The 21,879-nt window shown below is 36.8% G+C and overlaps 1 non-coding gene across 1 annotated transcript; it reads right to left on the reverse strand.

The window, feature by feature from the left end:
* Positions 1-21,536: 21,536 nt before the first annotated feature.
* Positions 21,537-21,643, reverse strand: LOC128560480 (U6 spliceosomal RNA). Its single transcript, XR_008372978.1, has one exon. It is a non-coding gene; the product is annotated as a U6 spliceosomal RNA (small nuclear RNA).
* Between the last annotated feature and the right edge of the window lie 236 nt (positions 21,644-21,879).

Genomic DNA, 21,879 nt, shown 5'->3' on the forward strand with positions numbered 1-21,879 from the left:
CCAGCCCTGGCCCAAAACTGCAAAAAAAAAAAAAAAAAAAAAAAAAAGTTGAAAATGTTTCTCCCTCTTTCTTGTCAGGAAGATTTGTATGGAAGTAGTAGTATTTCCTTTTTTTTTGCTTCAAAGAATTCACCATTGAGGTCATTTGCAGTCTAAAGTTTACTTTTTTGAAATAGTTTAAGAATTTCTTAAGTAGATAAGGATTAGGCTAAATATTTCCTCTTGTAAAACATTAGTTGTTTATCTTTTCATGTATGTCCATTTCATCTAAGTTGTTGGATTTGAGGGGTATCACTTTGTTAATAATATCCTCTTATTATTCATTTGATAGCAGAAGAATCTTTATGAGGTTGCGGCCTTCAATTCTTGGTTATTTATAATTTGGCCTCCCTCCCTCCCTCTGACATTCTCTACTGGAGGTTTACTATTATCATTGACTGTTAAAAAGAGTCATGTTTTAGTTTCACTTATTTTTTTCTATTCTTTACATTTTTTTTACAGTTTTATTTATTTCAAATAATAACATCCTTGTGACAACTGCTTTGACACATGGGTTATTTAGAAATATATTTTTTTTAATTTTCAAATATTTTGGCATTTTTTAGATACAACTTCATTATTGATTTCTGGTTTAATGTTTTATATAATTTTTCAAATCGACACACAATAATTGTACACATTAATGGAGTACATGGTGGTGTTTGAATGCATATAGTCCATAATGATTAGATCAGAGTAATTAGAACATCCATCTCAAATATTTATCATTTTTTTTATGTGTTGGGAACATTTTACATCCTCCAGCTATTTAAAATCCTCTATTATTGTTCACTATAGTTGTATGACAGTGCTATACAAAAGTAGAACTTATTTCTCCTATCAAACAGTAATTTTTTTATCCTTTAACAGATCTCTCCTTAACCCTCCCTCCTTCTCACTTTTCCCACCGTTTAGTTTTCTCTGTTCTAATTTTTACTTCTATGCAATCGACTTTATTTTATTTCCACAGACGAGTGAGAGCATGCAGTGTTTAACATTCTGTTTCTGGCTTATTTCCCTAATATAGCATCTTTCAGTTTCATCCTTGTTGTGAATGACGGGATTTCATCTTTTTCAAGGCTGAATAGTATTCTGTTGTATGCTGCATTTTTTCCTATTCATTCCTCCATTATTGAACACACAGATTGATTCGGTATCTTGGGTATTACGACTAGGGCTGTGATAAACATCACAGCGCCAATGTCTCTTCAGCATATTGATTTCCTTTCCTTTGGATAAAAGCCTGCTAGTGAGATTGCTGGATCATATGGTAATTCTATTTGTAGATTTTGAGGAATCTTTACACTATTTTACAGAGCGACTAGACTAGTTTACATTCCCAGCAACGGTATGTCAAAGACTTCCCCTTTAACTGCTTCCTCGCCAGCATTTGCTGTTTTTTGTGTTTTTGGTGATAGCAAGTCTAACTGGGTGAGATGATACTTCACTGTGACTTTAGTTTCCATTTCCTTAATAATTAATTTTTCATATATTTCTGTGGCAACATGTATATCTGCTTTTGAGAAATGTTCAAATAATGTGCCTACTTATTAATCTTATTTTTTCTGTTGAGCTGTTTGAGTTCCTTACCCACTGTAGATATGTTTGAATACATTTTATCTCACTCTGTGTATTACTCTATCAATTGTTTCCTTTGCTGTACAGAAATGTTTTAGTTTGATATCATCTCGTTTATTTTTGCTATTGGTTCCTCTGTTTTTGCCATCTAGTTCATAAAGTCTTCTCCCAAACCAACGTCTAAAATATGTTTTCTTCTGGGATTTTTATACTTTTGGGTTCTGGGATGAAATTTAGGTCTTTGATCCACTTTGAACTGATTTTTATATAGTGCATATGGGTTTTCAGGTTTCCCAGCACCATTTATTAAAGAGAATGTATTTTCCCCAGTGAGTGTTCTTAGAACTTTTGTGAAAAATTAGTTGGCTGAATATTTGGGGATTATTTTCTGGGTTTTCTGTACTATTCCGTTGGTCTGTGTGTCTGTTTTTGTGCCAGTACCATACTGTTTTGGTTATTATAGCTTTGTTGTATATTTTTAAGTCTAATAGTATAATGTTTCCAGCTGTTTGTTTGTTTACTCAGTATTGCTTTAGCTACTTGAGGTCTTTTGTGGTTCCACACAAATTTTAGATTTGTCTTTGCTATTTCTTCAAAGAATGTCATTGCATCATTGGTGTGTTGGTAGGGATCACATTGACTCTGTGGATTGCCTTGGGCAGAGTATGGTTATTTTAACAATATTTATTCTTCTAGTCCATGAGAATGAGATGTCTTTCCACTTTTTTGTATCCTCTTCTGTTTACTTCGTCACTGTTTTGTAATTTTCCTTATAGAGATATTTCACCTTCTTGTGTAAATTTATTCTGAGGCATTTTATTTTCACTTGTAGCTTTTATCAGTAACATCCACTTCTTGGTTTATTGTTTAGCCAGTTCATTGTTCATGTATAAAAATGCTGCTGATTTTTGTCTGTTAATTTTATATCCTGCAACTTTACTGAATTACTTTATCAGTGTAAGAAGCTTCTGGTAGAGTCTTTAGGGTGGTCAAAACTTGTAACTTATCTACTCTAATCCCTTTAGAGTAGATAAAGGATTAGGTGATGCTTGGAGAAAGGGAGAGCCTATGAAATGTGCTTGTTTAAATATGACTTTGAGTAATTAGTGAGGAGTAAAATAAAGGTCATTCCATCTTCTTCCAACTTAGAAATGAACATTTAAAAGAATTTAAGAAAATTCAATGTGCTACATTGAAAATTGTTTCAGCATTTACCTCTAGACGTTTATAACAGAATTGCAACGTTTTCCAAACATCATTGCAGTTCTGTTCTGATTTCACTATTATTTCATGTTCTTTTTCTTAGACAACTGTGAGGTACAAAAACAATGAACATAGCTTTTTAGTAGTTCTTTTATTTTAAACCTTTTTGGAGAGTAATCAAATTTTAAATCTTTTAAGAATAGTGTGTTTTGTTCAGCAATTCAGCCTGTAATAGGCCTTTTAAAGGAATAGATAGAAAGACCCTCTTCTGTCTTTTACTTTTGATTCTTTAGTGTATACATTTTTCCTTATAGTTGTGTCTTCTAAAAAAAAAAAAGCTTATATGTCATTTGAACCAAGTACATTCATTCTGAGTAACTAGAAATTGCAGACCTTTTACTTGTTTATAGGCAGTTTATGCTAAGGATATAAGACTAATTATGTACTGCTTAGGAAGTGCTGCCAAACCTCTGAAACAGGACTCTTGGAAAAACCCCATCTTTGAATAGCACCTGTGGAAATAGTCACCTGCAGAAGTAACTGAATGTTGACCTAGGGATATCCTGTGACACTACTGCCTGCAAGTCGCACAGCTTATGCCATGGACAATTTTTCTGTACCTGTGGTCTCTTTCAGACCCAGGAGTTTTGAGAGAAGGCAATTCTGCTCCCTAATAAGTTTGATTAGTTTCCATCCCTGCAGTTCAGTAGCAACAACACTTAGGAATCAGCCCTCCCAGTTTACAAACACAGCCAGTTTCCAAGGTGCCAGCCAGCTCCTCAATGTGTGAACAGAAAAAGTTACCTAAGAGACACAGAATTCCTGATCCTTCTTTCCACAAAGTTCTCCTTGGACTACGTAGCCTTTTTCCTTAAAACTTCAAGTAACAAAGTGACTGATTGTCCCCCCATTCTCTAGACAGTGAAGTTATCCGTCTGCCCTTCTACTGGAGACCCGCTTTGTGATGCCAGGTATTTCACAAGACTGCTCAAATACCTGCACGCAAGCCACTTTAATCTCTATTGGTGCTGTCATTCTTCCTTTAAACCTGCTGTCCCCACCCCTGGGATGTACTAGTCTGTGGCCTGTTAGGAAATGAGCTGCTTAGCAGAAGGTGAGCAGTGAGCAATGAGCAGGCAAGAATCTTCTTCTGTATTCACAGCTGCTCCCCGTCCCTCACGTCACACCTGAGCTCTGCCTCCTGTCCCACCCACCCCACCTCCATCTGTGGAAAATTGTCTTCCCTGAAGCTGGTCCCTGGTGCCCCAAAGGTTGAGGACCACTGATCTAAACCACCCCTCTTTCTCCCACCTCTGTTTTTCTATCTGTCTCTGTTTCTCTCTCTCTCACTCTCAACTCCGTAACAACCAAACTGAACAAACTGAAAAGCTAACTTGTACTAGTCTTGGGTAAATCCTTAATCATAATTGGGGTTGGAATTTGGGGCTCCACTAATTATGAAGAAAACAAATTATATAAGTTCCTAACTTTCTAAGCTTCCATTTTTTCTAACCGTAAAGTGGTATTCTAGTAATTGATAACTCACATAATTTTGTAATCAATAAGTTAATTCATGTATAGTTCTTAGGACCATGCTTGAGCCAGGGTAAAAATAAAGATAGCTGTAATTTAGCCCTATATTTCTGTCTTCATTTACATCACAATATTTTTACCTTCTGTAAGTCTGTGATTCTCATTTTGACCTGAAGTTATCTCCACATTGTCCACCCTGAAGGCCTCTCTCCCCACTCCTCGCCAAACATCCACGTCCAAACCCAGTGATCCTGTTCTCCTGCAAACCGCTCTTATTTGAAACAGTCCTCATTGTTGTCCTTTGTCTTTTATTCTTCTGCACATATCGAATATTAGTTCCAGGAGTTCTGTTGTTGTTGATTGAGGTATTATGCATAGGCAGTCATGTCCTTTGAACCCAGAGCTGCAAGGGGGTGAGAATGGAAGCTTGAAAGTTTCTTCAGTCTCGTACTAAGGGTCATTCAGCGCTACGTCTGCACCTGCTGCCTTCTCTGGGCCCAACGTGGACCATGCAGATTAAAGGTGTGTCAGTGTGTGTGTGTGTGTGTGGGTAGGGGGTGGGGTAAGATGGCAAAGTCACATCACGGGAGGCCACTTGCACAGTGGCACTGGTGAGTGTCGCCTAGGGAAGAATCTGCATCGCTGACTTTTCCAGTCTTTTTATTACACTCAAATAAACTGTAAGTTCCCTAAGAGTAACAGCTATAGTTTTAGCACTTTTCAAATAGACACAATGTCCTGTAATGTTGAAGAAGTAAAAAAAGATAAAATTATTAAGCATTCCCTCTATTAATGGACATTATTCCCCACATCTTATTTCATGTGTTATGTCAACATGTAAAATCACAACCTCGTATGTATGTTAGAATCATTTGTTTTTGTGCCTTCTTGATTCTGTGTGATAGGACCAACATTTTTATTGGGCTTTTATTTTATTTTGTAATCTGAGTGTATTAAGGCAATAAATGTAATTTTCCACTTAAAACCACGTTATGGTTTTGGTTACTGCCTATTGCTTAGCAATTTTTTTTCTTATCAAAATTCTTTCTGGTTGATTTACTTCTTAATTTGTTTCCATTAAATGATGTAAATTTAAGAGATTATTTTTTTCTTCTTACAGTAGTTTGGAATCATAGATTCATGGTTGATATCATTGATATTCAAATGACCTCCATTGGTTTTAATACTTTCATAATTTTCCTTTCAAAGTTCCTTATTGCCTTTCATTGAATTTTTCTGGCTTGCGTTATTTCCGGTCGTTTGTAAGCCATCCATTCTGTTTTCAAAATCACTTGTCTGTAAATTTTTGTCGTTATAATGCTCATTTCAGTTTTAACTAAAGTTCAATCATAATATGTCATGCATAATGATAACTTTAAAATATGTAATAGAGCTATTTACATTCTATATGTAACAATTATACCAGAAATGAAATAGAAATGTTAGGTTAAGTATAGCCTAAAGCTGCATCCTGACATATTTTAAGTTTGGCCTTAAGAATTCTTCATAGGTTGTGATCTGTACCATAACTAGATAAATAAATATTGTGACCTTCTCTTACAGTAAATATGTCAGCCAATCACAGCACCCGTACTTTAACCACTCACAGGTGGCCAACTATTCAAACCATGTTAAAAAAGGAAAATGCCTAACTGTACTGATCTGGATTTTTGTTTTAACCTCACTTGTATTTTCTATTCCTCACTTTCCATGTTCTGTTCATAAGTCTTTTCAACCATATGGCAGCCCCACTGAAGTCACTCTGAACCTACTCAGATTTGCTGTCTGATTTGCAAATCATTCTTTGTTCAATGGAACTCTACTAAATTCAATTTTTCCAGTTTTTCTTTTACTGGAAACTTCCTGTCTTTCACAAAACAGCTAAAACTTTTGCAGTATCTATGAGGTCTGACAATTAAGTTCACAAACTCATCCTAGAAAAAGTGCTTACATGCCTCATTGCTGAATGTCACTGTCACCAGATGGCCAAGGAGAGTACTTCAAAGGTGACCATAGTAATATTCTACAGTGAGGCACGCAGCACTTTTTCTAGGATAAGTTTGCAAACTTAATTGTCAGACCTAGTAAGACAGAAGCTCTGATGACCATTCCATAAAAAGAGTTCCAGTGCTACTTTTACACTGCTGGTGGGACTGCAAACTAGTACAACCTTTCTGGAAGGAAGTATGGAGAAACCTCAAAGCACTCAAGCTAGACCTCCCATTTGATCCTACAATCCCATTACTGGGCATCTACCCAGAAAGAAAAAAATCCATTTATCATAAGGACACTTGTACTAGACTGTTTATTGCAGCTCAACTTACAATCGCCAAAATGTGGAAACAGCCTAAATGCCCACCAACCCAGGAATGGATTAACAAGCTGTGGTATATGTATACCATGGAATACTATTCAGCTATTAAAAAAAAAATGGAGACTTTACATCCTTCGTATTAACTTGGATGGAAGTGGAAGACATTATTCTTAGTAAAGCATCACAAGAATGGAGAAGCATGAATCCTATGTACTCAATTTTGATATGAGGACAATTAATGACAATTAAGGTTATGGGGGGGGAAGCAGAAAGAGGGACGGAGGGAGGGGGGTGGGGCCTTGGTGTGTGTCACACTTTATGGGGGCAAGACATGATTGCAAGAGGGACTTTGCCTAACAATTGCAATCAGTATAACCTGGCTTATTGTACCCTCAATGAATCCCCAACAATAAAAAAAAAAAAAAATACACAAATAGAAGTGCAGAAAGTGAAACTCCTACAGGAAAGCAAGAAAGTCACTACCATGTAGATAGGATTATGATTACTTTAGGGTGGGGCACGTACCTTGTTTTCCCTAAAATAAGACATCCTCCGAAAATAAGACCTACTTACAGGATAGATAAGACGTCCCCTGAAAATAAGACCTAGCGCATTTTTGAGAGCACACCTTAAAATAAGACACTGTCTTATTTTCGGGAAAACAGGGTAGGAGCCTTCTCAATACAGAGAGTTTTCTATTGCTTAGCCTGGATGGTGGCTACAGGGGTGTTTACTTTAACATTAACTCATGAACAACGTGTGTTTGAACAAGGGTCCACTTAGAGACTATTTTTTCAGTAAAAATCACACCAAGTGTGCCATCCTCTCCGTCTTCCTGTCCCACTTCTCCCTTTCCACTTCTGCCACCACTGAGATGGCAAGACCAACCCCTCCTCTTCCCCCTCCTCGGCCTACTCAACACGAAGATGCCAAAGATGAAGACTTTCATGATGACTCACTCCAATTAATGAATAGAGAATACATTTATCTTCTTTCATTTTCTTTTAAAAATATTTTTCATTGTGGTTTTTTAAATAAAATTTTATTTTCTCTAGCTTACGTAATTGTAAGAATATAGTATACAATACAGGTACTATACAATACATGCATTAATTAAGTCTGTATATTACTGGCAAAGCTTCTCAACAGAAGCCTGTTCGCAGTTAAGTTTAGAGGGAGTCAGAAGTTATAAACAGATTATTGACTGTGCAGAGATCATTCATTCTAACTGATTCATTGATTTGTTCAAGGGTCAACTGTGCATGTTATATATCGTTATATATTCCTAGGTGCACTTGTATGCCATAGCATAAGAAAAAAGTGACTGTGAAGTTTTAATTTTTTTGATGAATTATACCCAATATTTCCTTTTATACTGCTTGAAAGTAAAAAAAGATTCTGTTATTTAGACTTACTTTTATTTCTATTGAAAATTTAAAAACCTTAAAACATACAATGTATAGCCGGGCGTTGTGGCGGGAGCCTGTAGTCCCAGCTACTCGGGAGGCTGAGGCAGGAGAATTGCCTAAGCCCAGGAGTTGGAGGTTGCTGTGAGCTGTCTGACGCCATGGCACTCTACCAAGGGCAATAAAGTGAAACTCTGTCTCTACAAAAAAAAAAAGAAAAACATACAATGTGAAAATGTAGAGATAACCAATGTATGATTTGCGTGTTATTTATATTTTATACAAAGTAATCCATATGGATCCATATAAATAGTTCTATAATAATTTTGAGATTAAAAAAAAAGAGTTCCAGTGCTTTGAAGGGTGAACTGGGTGCTGGTGTTGGTGCGTAGCTTCCCGAGAGAAGCACCTTGAAGGTGATGGGGATGATGTTCAGCAAGGAAGTAGTTAGCATGTTTTCCTAGGATGAGTTCTCTAACTTAATTGTCTTACCTCGTACCTATTACAAACAGCAACCAAGTTAAATACTGTAGGAGACAAAGATGTCCAGTATTGCTTCACCTCCAAATGTGTCCTTAAAGTTTCTTTCCTCCCCTCAGCTATTTTCCCTGGTCTATTGCAGTTACGTAAACTTCACACGTCACTTACCCTTCATCAGTTTTTTCGTGGATATCCACCACCACCCCTTTTTTTTTTCTGGGATCCAATCCAGGATACCACCTTAATATTTTTCTTTTAATTTTTAAATGAATTATTTCTGGCTTTTTATCCAGGTTTGTCTGCCCCCACGTGGTTCTCTGATGGAGGCCATGTTGGATGGTGTGTCCAGTTCTGTTGGGAAAGGTCCCACCCCTGGACATTATCTCCCAGGTCATCCCTGAAAACAGATGTCTTAACTACCCTGCCCCACAAAAACATTTTAGGATGATCTAGTGCCTTCTTGGTCTCCAGGATAAGTGTCAGTAAGGTAAAGTTTCTATCCTCATTAAATTTAAACAACACAAGACAGACACGTGATATACCAATGAGAATATTACAGAATATCGCCAAGCAATACCTTAGAGGGTGAATTATGTGTCACTGTGTCACTATAGCAATAAAAATATTACTTTCCCAATACAGAGCTTTTCAGAGATTTCATACACTAGGTAAATTATTGAGGCATTGCAGAAAGTACAGAATATACACCTCCAGAAAACTAGGAGGAACTTATTTCAACATAGGACAAAAGATTGAGTTAAGAGATGAGAGGATAAAATTGAAGTCCACTGGAGGGTGATAAAGAGATGCTGAAGTTGAACAAAAGTTGCATTGTGGGGTTTAGTAGGCAAGATGGATTATAAGGGGAGGCAGTGGGAGTTCATGCAAATGCTTTAGTTTTACATAGAAAAGTTTCTAATCTAGAAGCCTTTTGTCCACCACTTTTGGTTATGACTCTGAGCATGCTATTCTGCCAAAGTTTCATATTCTTTTGTTGTTGTCATAAAATGGACACAGCAAACTTCTCTATGCTATGGGTTTTTATGGAAAATAAATGAAAATATCAAGAAATTGTTAAAAATGTCAGCAATCTGTTACTAAAAACTGCACACCTGAAAAGTTAAAAAAAATACAGAGCCAAAATCCTAAATTTGTATGTCTTGGGTTTATCTCCTAAAAAATTAAAATTCTGTTTTTTTTTCCGGTGAGGTGATGTGAAGAGAATTAGGTATAAATCATGGCAATCTGGCAGGAGCATACAAGAAATATTGGCAACGTTTCCATGAAGGAAGACAAAAGAAAAACTATGACACAGAAAACTGCTCCAGAATTCTGTAAAGGAGGGGGAAGTTTCCAACTTTATAGAGACAAGTTGCAGGAGATTCAGCAGAAATGAAGACAGGGCAGGTAGCTTCAGGAGAAGGACGATGTCATGTGGTTAATGAACAGGTGGAAATGACCTATATGCCCTTGAATAGTGGCTGCGAGATCGGCCTTGAAGAAGAGTATATAGAAACCAACTGGTTACTTCATTCATGCATCAATGGTAGGAAAAATTAACACAATGAAAGAATTTATTAAAATTTTAAGTTTCAAGACACTGAGAAGACAGGGCACCAACATTTGTGAGGCAAAAATCAGATGTCACAAAGAAATACCAGCCATGTTACATGACGTACGAGTGAGTAAGACTTAGGAGAGCGTTTCAGGGGAATTAACGATGGTGGGTAATGGAGCAGTGTAAGTTCTATGACCAGTGGACGTGCCAGTGAGGTTTCTTAACCATAAAGTGGGGTGTTTCTTTGTAGAAATGGAAGCAAAATTAGATCATGGCATGATTAAAGAGGAAGGAAATGATGAAAATTGAAATGCTATTGCAAGGCTACAAATGATGAAAATTGAAATGCTATTGCAATGCTACAGGTTTTCAAAGAATTCAGATGTGAGGAAATAGAACAAAGCATCGAACAAAAGAATGTCAAATGTATGTGATTAAAGTATCAGCAAAGGAGCAGCTGGAAGAGGATGTTTTCATAAATTACGCTATTCTATAAATAATGTTCACAGAACCCTCCCTTCTCTCTCATACAGCCAATTTTCTATAAAAGTGTACAAAACAAGAAGTATTATATAGTCTTCTCCTCCTACTTTATTTTTTATATTTATGTTAAGCAAGAATTTATTATAATCAGGGTCTGCTATAAATAAAAAGCAGATGTTTTGATATCTGTTACTTCGGACGATTTAGCACTTGAACATTTTTGAATAACAAGTTAGATCAAGATCGTACAATGCCTCAGTTTTGCCAAAGGAAAGAAACATGTTTGGGTTGTAGGACAAATTTACCTTGGAATATATGGGAACTGGGGAGTTGTGCCTCAAAATACTGTCATTAACGCAAGTAGTGAGAAGACTTTATATTAAATATCTGTAGAAATAAAACAAACTTTTTGTGCACAATCTAGTTTGTAGTTTCTTGTGAAATAGTACAAATTCAGACACGTTAAACTCAATGAGGAACAAGACTGTACTTATAAATTACATTTTAACCCAATTATTTCTTGGAGAGTTTTGCTCAGTACAATTTTTTCCTACAAATTTTTTGTTACCTCTGGTAGAACTGAACCGTAACAGCCACAAACTGAATTTGCTTTCAGTAAAAGCATCCCAGGCAGCAAAGTATAGGTTGTTGACAAATGTTACTTTCATGTTTTATAGGATGAAGGAGCCCTTGTTTCTAAGCAAACCAACAATAAAACTAAACCAAGACAAATCACTCATCCAGGGAGTGTTCCCCTTGTACGCTGTTACCTATCTTTACTAGAACATTTGTGCAGTTACTTTTGTGAACGTATGTTATTCATCCCAGGCAGGGGCCACTAAGTTTGATTCTAAGGTTTTTAACGTGATGTCAACAAATGGCAAATTTGCCTAATGAAAATTGAATGAAATATCAACTATAGCTGCTAAGCTCATGTTACTAAGATTCAAAGGAAAATTTCAAAAATCTTCAGGAATCTAAGTTTTAGTGTTCTTTCGTGACCTCACAACTACCTCAGTAAATTTAACCAGAGTGACATACACAAGGGTAAGGTGAAAAGCCTCCTGTGTTGTGCAGCTGTGTGCGAGACATTTTCTAAGTAGTATCTTACTTTCATAGTAGCCTACTAAAGGAGATTTTACTTACTTGGGTTTGGAAATAAGAAAAAAAAAAGGCTGGGCGGGGAGTCAGGGAATATTAAGTTGTTTAAGATTCCAAATTAGTGGGTTGCAAAAGCCATTATTGGTCTCAACTTTGAATGTAAACCTGTTCGGCCTCTTTCCGATATTTTCTCCTCTCCTCTTTCCCAAGACAGGTGTTAGTCAATATAATAGTTATCTTGAGCATATAAAATGCAGTTATTTTTGAATGTTTGGATATGGTGTCACTGCTTTATTAGATGCATGTGTGTAAGTATACAATACCTGTGTGTGTATATATACACATACATATTAATAAAATATATATAATATTTTTTCTAGGTGTGTACATAGAATTTAAAATAAACTGTACTAAATGCTTAGTTCCCCCGCCCCAGGAATCCTGAAGTATACTATGATTTCCTTTATTAAAGATCTTTCTTTTCAAGATTTTGTTCATGGTTTTTGAGAAAATGTTCCCCTGTCCCCACCCTCAAGCCTTGTGTTGGTCCACAATTCCATTTTCTATATACCACATTATTTTAAAAATATAGCGTATTTTAAAAAATAGCATAATCATTACTAAATTCATTGTCATTATTATACATGGGACAGTAATGATCCATTATTATATCCTATAGGCTATATATTTAGCAGAATATGTAGTTTTATAAAATAGAGATGGGTATAAGCTGTATCATTTCAGCACATAGTTTTTTCTGTGGATACGGAAAATGTTTTTTCAAGAACCTCTACTTTGCATCTATTTCTACAAGACTGCATATCAAATAAATGCCTATCATATTCCGAAAAGTATGAGCACCTCTATGCATGGGACTGACCTTCCATTCCCGTTCCCTGCTCCATGTAGCCTCTTTTTCAAAGAATAATAATGTTCAGTGAAAACATAGTTTTTTTCCAGGCCCTTTCAGTGATATTAAACAAAATTCCTCTCTCCCCCTCTCTAGCTCTGCGTGTGGGTGTGGGTGCGGGTGCGTGCAGGGTAGCAATACTTCCAATCAGGTATTCAACCTGATCTGTTTCTGGAGACATATTACTTCCTTCATATACAGAATGTGTAATTCAGACCCTTTGGATTGCTGGTTCCATTACTGACCAATCTTGATTACAAAATATGAATATGTTTGCAAGCTGCAGACAATAAATGGTCATTGTCTTTCCTCTCAACTGCCTAACCCTTTTAGACTAATTACTGGCCTTTTTTCCCCAAGTGCACATTCAGAGAAAGACATAGGTTGAAAAGGAAATCAATACATTAGAACTGTGTGTGAACAGCAGAATCCATTACCTCTGTAGATTTCAGTCAATTTAATATAGCAGAAAATCTTGTGTAGACACAAATATTACCTGTAAGGCTTAAAAAAAGACTAAATTCTGTAAAACTGTGTATGTTCATTTATGACATATCACATATCTAATTTGTAAGAATTTGTATCTTTATAATAAAAAATTAACAGGTAAAGATTATTGAAGCAGATTAACAAATGTAGGTATGCTATTACTTCTCATTGGTCCTTATTTGTAAAGTAATATTAATTTAACACCAATGAATAACTTTGTATACAAATTGACAGTTTGCACTTTGCTTGAAGAATTTTAATTTGTGCAAATAATTTAAATTCCAAATAGAAAATCTTTTGAACACAAAAATTTTACATCATTAATTTTTCGGAGTCATAGATTACAGAATTAACATGTAAAATTACACTTGTAAAAATGTGTTAAATATTCATGTAAAGTTTATGTTAAATAAGCTTATAAAAGCTCTCCGTGTATGCTGAGGCATAAAATTACACAAATTGGTAAACTTAATAATTTTCACAATTTTATCTTTATATATTCCCCTTTCTTATTTTGTAAATTATGTGTTATTGGAAGGGCCAGGAAAATTAATTTTTTTAATTATTATGAGACTGTTTTAGGTGGAGTTTTGCCCATAGATGACACTTGGTAACTGGGATGATCGTTGGAGGATTTCAGTGTGAGGGTATTTTCTGTCTTTCTCTATACTTCTGGTAGGACAGGTCTTTGCTTATTAGCATCCAGGTCGTCTGGGTCCTCCTCCACTGTCCTGGTCTTTCCCAAGGGCTTCTTTTGGCTTCATATCCTTTATCTGAAGGTTAGCTGGGCTTCACCATCTGATGGTATCCTAGATATTTTTGTAATTACTCAGGACTTAGGACAGTATCAGACACTTAATATGTATTTGAATATGTTGAGTCATGGTTTCTAAAGTGTTTTCAGATCTGTTGTTCCTCGGACTCACCTTAAACCTCAGGTTGGCAGCAAAATTGTTATTCCTACTTCATAATGAGACCATGGAGGCTTTGAAAGATTAAATGCCTTGCTAAAAAGTGATAGCGGTATGCTCAGACACATCCTAATTTTCTCCTCCTCCCTCACTATGTTATCCTAGTTTACTCGTTCATAATCTGTATCCGGACATTCCACTGAATATTTTTACACCTCATGTTTCCTGATGAAACCATCCAAAGTTGTCCTGAGTTAGAAGCACAGACACACATGTATAAGCTACATTGTTGCACATGATCGCTTTGATGTTTTAAGTCACAGAACCATTGCTTTCTATGGCAAGACAGCACACATGATAATTTATGAAAAGAGAAAGTGCATTTCATATATGCCATTCATCTTATAAATTCTTCATATGAAATTTTAATTAGAAGGATCATCGAGTCTCACCATGGATAATCTGTGTGATATATGTTTGTGTACAGGCACTGATTTCAAAGGTAAATGCTCTCTTATCTAAGAAATTTTTACTGGAAAGTGACAACCTCAGTATAAGAACATGATAATTTCTTAGCCAGAAAAGGTTATATTCAACAAATCTTTGAACCCCGTTTAGTAGATAAGAGTTTCAGGAGCATTTATAGTAAGAACTATGTTGACAGGTCTTAGCAGCTTATTACATAGGTGACAATCCACACGTGATTACTGAAATGCGTGTTCGCCTATAGATCTGATAACTAATATGCATATCGAATATAGGTCTAATCGCTAATAATTTTTCAGTTATTCCATGTGAGTTGTCTTCATTTCTGGGTTGTGAACGTAACAGTATGAGGAGAAAAATAGCAAATTACATAAACCAGATGAGAGGCCAGGTCTCTTTTTCAAGGATTGAAACTCACAGAAAGGCATCAAAGCAAAAGATTTCTATTGAACTCTCTTGAGTAAGAAGAATTTTTTTTTTTTTTTTTTTTTTTTTGTGGTTTTTGGCCGGGGCTGGGTTTGAACCCGCCACCTGCGGCATATGGGACTGGTGCCCTACTCCTTGAGCCACAGGCGCTGCCCAGAGTAAGAAGAATTTAAAAGTTAAACTGGTGACAAAAATATACCCATGAAAACATTTTTTTTTTTTTTTTTTTGTCCACAGACATTTCAGGGCAAATATTTTCACATTGCCAAGCAGAGAAACAGCACACACATGGTTTGGTTCTTTCGTCCTTTATGTATAATCTAACATTAAAGGCCTTTCTACAAGAGTTCTTATAACCTCTGTGCCAGATGTGTTGCACACACTGGGTTACTTAATCCTGGTAATAATTTATAGGCAGGTATATCTCAATTATTATGAGTACATTTCATCTTAGCAAGAGTAAGTACTCACTCTTAATGTAACCAGCCTTCTATGTTAGCCACTCTCAACATTGATCTCTCTCGGGTGCGTGTATGCACGTATATAACATTACATATGTAAAAAATGTTTTATTTACCTAACATATGTAAATGTATTTAGGGAGAATCCTGGTTGCTTAATGTTTTCCTCAATAAAAGTGGTTGGATAATCTACCAGGAATAATCTTCCACACTCTGTACAGGGTGGCCCAAAAGTCACCCAGTAGTTACTACACATGGGGAGAAGTAGGGGAGTACAGCTAAATGTACCTTTATTTACAAAATATTCATTGCAAACTATCCATTACAAAGAGGTGGCCAATACAGAGAGTATTTTTGTAAATATTTAGTTAAATTTTATAATGAATGCTCTATAAATGAAGGTGCATTTAGCTAAACTTTACCATTTTCCCTGTGTATGGTGACTTTAGGGCGACTTTTGGAACACACTGTACATTATCTCCCTTTTTATTATTTACAGGTAATAAGTTACTGTTTTCATAATACCTAAAACTCTCAGAAGCCCTGGAGAGCTCAAACTACAGTTCAACACAACACACATTTGAAATTCTACAGTGTATCTTACTGAACATAATATGAATTATATTTTAAGTAATTTGAATTACTTTGGGCAGGCTAAAAAATAAGAAAATATACAAATAGTTTACTTAACACCTGTTGTGAATGGGCATTTTTATATGTGTTAAAATGGGTCTGTTATCCCATATGAGTTTACTCACAGGATTTTTAAAAAAAAAACCCTAAGGATAAAGCATGAAAAGAGGCTCCTATCAAAGAGACATTAAAGTTTATTGCACGGGGTATATGATACAAGGTACAAGAGGTGCAGGCTTCTAAGAGATATTGGTATAAATAATAATAGTGTGATGAAAATTGCCCTGCGGTTTTGCAGAATTGGGACTCTTAAATTAATTTCCTATTCATGAGACCATTGGCATCTTCTAAATAGTGATAGCAGCTTCCCTTTCCACTGGACATTAGAGAATCTCCCTAAGCTCCATCTCTTATTTTCCTGTTCAAAGAGCCTATCTCCTGCTGGGCTGGCTCTGTCTCTCTACCCAGCCCCAGAGAAGACCAGGAGAGTCTGTGTGCTCACTTGGAGAGCAGGCTCCTCTGCCCTACCACTTCTGAGCTGGATAAAATTTCCATACTACAAAACCTTGCATTTGACCTGTTGCCCTATGACTGTGCTTCCCGGGAATGGGCATGTTGGTTACCAGGCTATACATCAAATATAAGACCAGCTCGCAAAGCAGTTGAAAAACTCACATGGGATAGTCTGAGGGTAAAGGCGATCCTAAGAACTATGGTTGTCAATGAACTAAATGAGAATAAAACAATAATGGCCTCTCTGTTGTGTATAAATAGCTGTGTATTGAACACTTTTTGCAAGTATATTTATGTAATAGAAAAGGAGGTAAAAATAATCAAACTCAATATCCTCCAAAACTAAATGTCTTTAACTTTAAAAACCTGGCAAATTTCAGTCGCTGCAGATCTTTGCATTACTCAATAATATGGCATCACTGCTTTGGGCCAAGTAAACTAAACAATGATGAGTTTTAATGTTGATATGATAGCACGATGACCACGGCAGAATGAGATGTCCCAGAACAGCTACCAGCACTATGTCCAGCACATAAGAAGGAGCTGCAGTGTCCTCCATCTCTGCCAGCAGCTGACTAGGGGACATGTGCAAATACCTTTACCTCCTTAGTATTGAAAATGACTTGACAATTCACAAATTCAGGTCACCAGGATGCCTCACGGGGTTGTTTCCAGACAACGAAGCTGCCCAGCTCCAGAAGGTGCCACTCATCTGACAGTCTTTATGAAGTGTGTCCCAGGGTCCCCTTAGTGCATCACCTACAGCTGGAAACAGTGGATTTGCCTTGGATTTCTTTTTCTTTTCTGTGATTTGTTGTCTTTCTTTCTTTTTTTTTTTTAATTAAATCATAGCTGTGTACATTAATGCAATCATGGGGTACAATGTGTTGGTTTTATATACCATTTGAAATATTTTCATCAAACTGTTTAACATAACCTTCACCGCATTTTCTTAGTTATTGTGTTCAGACATTTATACTCTATACTTAGTAAATTTCACATGTACCCTTGTAAGATGCACGGTAGGTATAATCTCACCAATTACCCTCCCTCTACCCATCGTCCCCTCGCCTCCCACCTCCCTCCTCCCCTCGCCTGCCTCCCTCCTCCCTCCTCCCCTCGCCTCCCTCCTCCCTCCTCGCCTCCCTCCTCCCTCCTCGCCTCCCTCCTCCCCTCGCCTCCTTCCTCCCCTCGCCTCCTTCCTCCCCTCCCCTCGCCTCCCTCCTCCCCTCCCCTCCCGCCTCCCTCGCCTCCCTCGCCTCCCCTCCTCCCCGCCTCGCCTCGCCTCGCCTCGCCTCCTCCCTCGCCTCCCTCGCCTCTTCCCCTGGCCTCCCTCGCCTCTTCCCCTGGCCTCCCTCGCCTCTTCCCCTCACCTCGCTCTCCTCTTCCCCTTCTTCTTGGGCTATAGTTGGGTTTGAAAGCCATAGATTGGCTTCATAGTAGGGCTGAGTACATTGGATACTTTTTCTTCCATTCTTGAGATACTTTACTAAGAAGAGTATGTTCCAGCTCCATCCATGTAAACATGAAAGAGGTAAAGTCTCCATCTTTCTTTAAGGCTGCTTAATATTCCATGGTGTACATATACCACAATTTATTGATCCATTCATGGGTCATTGGGCACTTGGGCTTCTTCCATGACTTAGCAATTATGAATTGGGCTGCAATAAACATTCTAGTGCAAATATCTTTGTTATAAAGTGATTTTTGGTCTTTTGGATATATACCTAGTAGAGGAATTGTAAGATCCAATGGCAGGTCTATTTTTAGCTCTCCACCAGCAGTGCAGAAGTATTCCCTTTTCTCCACATTCACGACAACATCTCTGGTTTAGAGAGTCTATCTTAGTTAATGGTGAAAGGTGTGGGTACAGTTTCAGTCTCCTATAGGCCACCAGCCAGTTCACCCAACAACATTTGTTAAATAGGGACTCCTTTCCCCACTGAATGTTTATCTGAGGGTCTCAAGGCTGGTTCAATATACATAAATCTATAAATATAATTCATCATGTAAACAAAATAAACTAAGACCATATGATTCTCTCAATTGATGCAGAAAAAGCTTTTGATAATATCCAGCATCCCTTCATAATCAGAACACTTAAGAAAATTGGTATAGAAGAGACACTTCTTAACTGACAGAGGTCATCTACAGCAAACCCACAGGCAATATCATATTGAATGGAGTTATATTGAAATTATTTCCACTCAGATCAGGAACCAGGCAAGGTTGCCCATTGTCTCCACTGCTCTTTAACATTGTAATGGAAGTCTTAGCCATCACAATTAGGGAAGAAAAGGTGATCAAGGGTATCCATATAGGGTATCCATATGTGGTCAGAAGAGATCAAACTTTTACTCTTTGCAGATGATATGATGATATATCTGGAACACACCAGGGATTCTACTACAAACCTCCTAGAAGTGATCAAGGAATACAGCAGCGTCTCAGGTTACAAAATCGACACTCATAAATCTGTAGCCTTTATAGATACCAACAAGAGTCAAGCTGAAAAAACAATCAAGGACTCTATTCTGTTCATAGTAGTGCCAAAGAAGATGAAATATTTGGGAGTTTACCTAACAAAGGATGTGAAAGATCTCTATAAAGAGAACTATGAAACTCTGAGAATAGAAATAGCTGAAGAATGAAAAAACATTCCATGCTCATGGCTGGGAAGAATCAACATTGTTAAAATGTCCATACTACCCAAAGCAATATACAATTTCAATGTAGTCCCTATTAAAGCTCCACTGTCTTACTTTAAAGATCTCAAAAAAAAAAAAAAAATACTTCGTTTTATATGGAATCAGAAAAAACCTCAAATAGCCAAGACATTACTCAGAAATAAAAACAAAGCAGGAGGAATCATGCTACCAGACTTCAGACTATACTATAAATTGATAATGATCAAAATAGCATGGTACTGGCACAAAAACAGAGAGGTAGATGTCTGGAACAGAATAGAGAACCAAGAGATGAATGTAGCTACTTACTGTTATTTGATCTTTGGCCTTGGCTTTTGTACAGTTCAAATTAGCTGATGTAAGCTAAAGAGCTGTGAATTTTAAAACGTTGTGTCAATGTTAACAAGAAAAGTTACCAAAAATAAGGAGCCTTAAGGAAACACCAAATAATAGTTGGTGCTGAGCACTTTAATCCTCATAAAAGTAAAAGAATGGACAGGTGCCCTTGTTCTCAGCGTTCTTTCTAAAGACAAAGAAACCAGGTACTGACTGGGATCACACAGGTAGAGAGAGGGAGTCAGGTCTCAGAACCAAACGTGTCGACATGCAAAAATGATAGCCACCAAGTTATACCCACTGTCATGCCAATGTCAGGGGATATTCTGGTTTTGTGCCACTTCAGTCTTTTAAAAAAAATACCAATATTGTGTACAACTTGGAACACGTGTATGTAAAGATGTTTTTATTATTGCCAGGGCATTTGAGATGACCCAGTCACAGGATGCAGCTCAGATTGTGTTAAATAGTTATGTACGTTACGTACGGGCAAGGGCAGCGCATCACCACAAGCATTCCTGAAATTTCCAGCAGGATCAGCCTCCAGGACTCCCTTAGCTTGGAATCCACAAACAATTACAGGGACATTTAGGAACATTATGCATTGTTAGCCATTTAGCTGGTCTTTCGAGTCCAATTTGTACAGGCTGATTGACGTGTCATAGTAAAAGGACGGGGGGGGGTGGAATACTAAAAAAACATACTTTCTCAGGGATGACTTCTGTTAATATCCCAAGAAAAGCATCCAAGCCTGATTTGTCTCCCTACACATCGGTCTCACCCAGAACAGTGGTTTACACACAATAAGCACTAGATAAAGATCATTTGAACAAAAACCACATCTAGGTAGTAATAACAATGTGGGAAAGAGGGATTATTCTTTCCCAAATTTTAGGAGATGGTTCATAAAGATTTCTGGATATTTGGAAAAAAATGTTTTTAATGTCTAAGAGATGTGTATATTCATTTCACTTACATATTTTCTATTAATCTTAGAAATAATTATCTGTCAAATGAAACGACTTGTTCATAACTCGTGTGTGAAAATGAACGTGAGGAAAACTGTCAAAATTCAATATTGATGTGCTCAGTGGTAGTATTGATACTAGAAAATTTGTTTCTTTTCAGTTGAAATAAAACGTGATATTTAATAATACTTAATATAATGTTGACCTTAGGACTTACATTTAAAAAACCCCAAACCATCTTTGAAGTCAGAATAGAGTAGCATTGTTATTGTATTTATTGTGTTTGTATAACTTATATAGAGTGTATCACATTTCCAGGAGTACTTGTCCCAAATAGTCTTAAGATCTGTTGAGTATTGACTACTGATTAAAGGCCCAGGCTCTGTAGTTGAAATGCCTGGAATGAAATCTTAGCTCAGGCATTAACAAAATAGATGACCTAGAACAAAATAAGTACCCTGTGCCTCAATCTCCTAACATACAAGAAAGAGAACAAAAATTATACCACCTTCAAAGTGTCATTGTGAGGTTTACACAGGAGACATATTTGAGCAGTGTCTCAGCAGAGAAAGCACAAGATCTGTTGTGTGCAGGATGAATCCAGTACATTGAACTGTCACGCAGTCTGGCAGTGGTCTTCCCAGGGAAAGAGCAGAGGGCTTTGGGTGTTCATGCCTATCATCTGTTCAAATTTTGTTACATTATACTGGCTTAAAAAAAAACCTCACTCATGATAATAAAGATTATATTTTGCACTGAAGAGGGTGAATATACGGAAACTTATTTCTTTTTTTTTTATAATTCCAAAACATTTTAATTTTCCTTTTTTCTACATCGTATTATTGATGTGTCGTAATGAATTTGTTTTGAACTATGTCTTCACTACTTCTTTTTTTTTTTTTTTTTTTTTATTGTTGGGGATTCATCGAGGGTACAATAAGCCAGGTTACACTGATTGCAATTGTTAGGCAAAGTCCCTCCTGCAATCATGTCTTGCCCCCATAAAGTGTGACACACACCAAAAAATATGGAACGCTTCACGAATTTGTGTGTCATCCTTGCGCAGGGGCCATGCTAATCTTCTCCGTATCGTTCCAATTTTAGTATATATGCTGCCGAAGCGAGCACTGGAAACTTAATTTCTGTGGCTAAAAATGTCCTAGGGCAAAGAATTCACCAAACATAGTGCTGTTTCCTAAGGTAGCATTGACCCAAAGCGAAGAGGGAATCCTGCTGTGTTAAACATGATTTTTTAGACACAAACTCTGCAATGAAGTGATTCCTTTATAAGGAAGGAACTAATTGGAAATAACATTGCAATCATTGTTAATTTCTGTGCTATTTACTTTAATATCAATCCGAGT

The sequence above is a fragment of the Nycticebus coucang genome, chromosome 11, assembly GCF_027406575.1.
Source record: "Nycticebus coucang isolate mNycCou1 chromosome 11, mNycCou1.pri, whole genome shotgun sequence".
Taxonomy (NCBI): domain Eukaryota; kingdom Metazoa; phylum Chordata; class Mammalia; order Primates; family Lorisidae; genus Nycticebus; species Nycticebus coucang.